A 3,072-nucleotide genomic window follows, 5' to 3' on the forward strand; every position below is an offset into this window, starting at 1 on the left:
ATCGGTACGCCGTGCAGAGTGAGGAGATGTTGAGGAACTCCATCTCATCCTAGATGTATTTGTGTAGGAAGTCGCGATATTTGAGTACCAAATGCAGCTCAGAGTCCATGATACCCAACTATGTGCAAAGGGTATGAAAAATGTTTGTGAACTCTGGCACATCTTGGTCCCTTCCCTGCTGTAGCGTGGTCCACTTTATGTATTTGTCCTCATAGCTTTTGACAGGGTAGTACTCCTCCTTGACGGCATCCCGAAATGAATCCCAACTGGGTGTGGCTGAAAATAGTGAGCCCGTACTTTCATTCTTCTGATTGGAGTAGGTTTCCCACCAGTCCTTGACGTGGGGGGCTACTTTGAGAAGAGCGAAAACAATCTTTTCTCAACTCGAAAATTCATGAACAGAAAAATACCCATCTAGCATATTTAACCATTTATCTATGGCATCTACATCTATTTGACCCTCGAAGATGGGGATTTCAAAATTAACTTGTACCTTAAACGGTGTGGCATTTCCAGAGTAGCTGTTGGAAGCCAATGCGTCGCCCCTGGGTAGCCACTGAAGGATCTGCGCAAAGTTATCCATCATCGCATTCCTTTACCGCTCAAGGGCTTCTTCGAGCAAGATTTTGATAGGAACTCCTGCCCCCTCATCTTTCTTTTCATCCAATGGGAGGCCGTTGGGATTTTCGAGGCTAGTCTTGCAAAGGTTCGACCAGCTCAAGCCCTAACTCCTTATGCCCCGACCTCATTGGGGACATGCAAAGAAAAATAGAGAAAAAGCATACCGCTATGATACCATTGATCCGGATTTAAACAGGAACGCAATAAATTACAGAGATAACCATAAACAAAAAGATGCAGCGGAAATAATACTTCATTTCATTAATCTAAAATACTGAAATATGCTTACAAACAACAATGGAAATAAACCAGCTCAGGCGATGGTAGCTTATCTTTGAGAAGAGATGTGGCGGCTACATGCCTTTGAACTGTGTTACAATGAGGCTTGAAGGCCTATTTATTGTTGATAAACAATGGAAAACCCTTAACATCCCAAAACCTAACCCTAGAAGATGAAACAGCAAATTGTGGGCCCCGTTTTAGGTAAGTTGCTACTTCAACTTCTCGGGGTTGTAACTTTGGCACCCGATCTTCATTTGACGCGTACAATAGCTCGTTAGAAAGATCTATATGAGCACTACAACTTTGGGAAGAGCAACATCGGTCCCTGGACCCATGCTGCTCCCAGATTTCCCAAAAAATGTCGCTTAGGGCCTCAAAACAGCGCCGAAAGTTCAAGACTTGAAAAAACTCCTAAAAATAGTAAATTGTGCTACAATTACAGAAAATGAAAAACTGAAAGAGACAGTCATGGGGGTCCAAATGGGATAGGTGGGTGGCCACCAACATCCACCTAGATCATGCAAAGAGTTTAGGTGCAACTGTGTTCATTATGGCTATGGAGAACCCATCTCCGGGAGCTAAATTTGATCTAGTTCCAGTGGGAATTCCAAGAATTGTTATAAAAGAAGTAGATCAAACACAAATTCTTGTAGATTACTATAATAGATCAACAATAAGGGATCCATCAGGTCAAATCACAAGGTTTAGAGTTAAGGCTTCCATTGGAAATGGGTTGAAGCCTATATATCAAGGTACAACTCCTCAAGTAGCATTTTATTCTTCTATAGGGCCAAATATTAAGGATTCCATCTTTCAGGACACTGATGTTTTAAAGCCAAATATTTTGGTTCCTGGTTCTCTAATATGGGCAACATGGTCTCCTAATGGCATTGATGAAGTCAATTATCAAACATAAGGATTTTCCATGATATCAGCGACAACCATGGCGACACCACACATAGTTGGCATTGCAACTTTGGTGAAGCAAAATCATCTCGATTGGAGCCCTACTACCATCAAGTCAGCATTACAAACAACATCAACAGTTGTTGACCACATGGGGAAGCCCCTGCAAGCACAAATTCAATCTGGAGAAGATAGTCCAATAACTCTTATTGCTTCCACACCCTTCGATCATGGAAGTGGTGCAGTGAACCCTAAGTCTGTGCTTGATCCAAGCCTCATTTTTTATGCAATCTATGAAGATTATGTAAGCTTTCTTTGTTTAGTTCTAGGTATTGATAGAAATGTTGTTGCACGCAATACCAGTTCAACCTGTGCCCTGTGAAGGAAGCCCTATACAATGTAGAAGAGAATTGACAGGAAGTATAGGAACATATTGAAGAAATGGGAAATGGAGTTTGAGTGTGGAAGAGTGTTCAATTCTCACAATCACAATAAAATTCCTAATGTAGAGCTTGATGATGTCGTCAAGTGAGTGCTCGAGGCTGAGAAGAGGTTGTTCGACTAATAGTGGGGGTTGTAACTTGTAAAGAACCCTTTACAATAACTCTTCTACTATTCAAGACTGAAATACCCTTGGAGCGGAAGAACCTGGTGAAATGATCTTGCCTGCCTGGACTAGGCATGGAGGGGAGTTGTTGTAGCTCTATGATGAACTCTGGAACTGAAGAGATGAATTGATCTTGAGGCTGCAAACGTTAGGGGAAATGTTCAACTCGCATTTTACTGTCTATTCTAGCATGAGATACAGTCACTGTATAATTCCATTTCATTTGTTTGTTGTAACTTGTTTTAGATATTTGCATTTGCCTCCGTTTCTCCATTTTCAATTTTTTATTAACTTAAAAAATTGAAAATTCTTTTTTTAGAAAATACATTTCATCTTATCTTTGGGTTTTTCATGATGCTGGAATGACTTTAAGGAAAACATCATCCTACAAATATTTGGAAGTGAAACTGTCTAATGATGAAATGGTTATATAATTTTTTTGATGGTTTGATTGGTCACCGATTGCAGGAACTCAAGAATTCAAGGCCACAACTTTATTCTGCAACAGAGTATTGTGAAATGTCATATCTTGATAATTATGAATAAAAACAGGCGTATGCCTTCTTACACTTTCTTTGTTATTGTATCCTTATGTGCATGGTTGGATAATGATTATGTCTTCTAGTTGAGTCTGGATTGATAGGATTGCATCCGTG

At 40.2% G+C, this 3,072-nt stretch overlaps 1 pseudogene; it reads left to right on the forward strand.

The window, feature by feature from the left end:
- The first annotated feature begins 1,846 nt into the window (after nucleotides 1-1,846).
- Nucleotides 1,847-2,191, forward strand: LOC149264244 (subtilisin-like protease SBT2.6 pseudogene; annotated as a pseudogene).
- Nucleotides 2,192-3,072: the final 881 nt, after the last annotated feature.

The sequence above is a fragment of the Pinus tabuliformis genome, chromosome 6 (genome assembly GCF_031772625.1).
Source record: "Pinus tabuliformis cultivar Carrire ecotype Pingquan chromosome 6, CPIR1, whole genome shotgun sequence".
In the NCBI taxonomy this organism is placed as follows: domain Eukaryota; kingdom Viridiplantae; phylum Streptophyta; class Pinopsida; order Pinales; family Pinaceae; genus Pinus; species Pinus tabuliformis.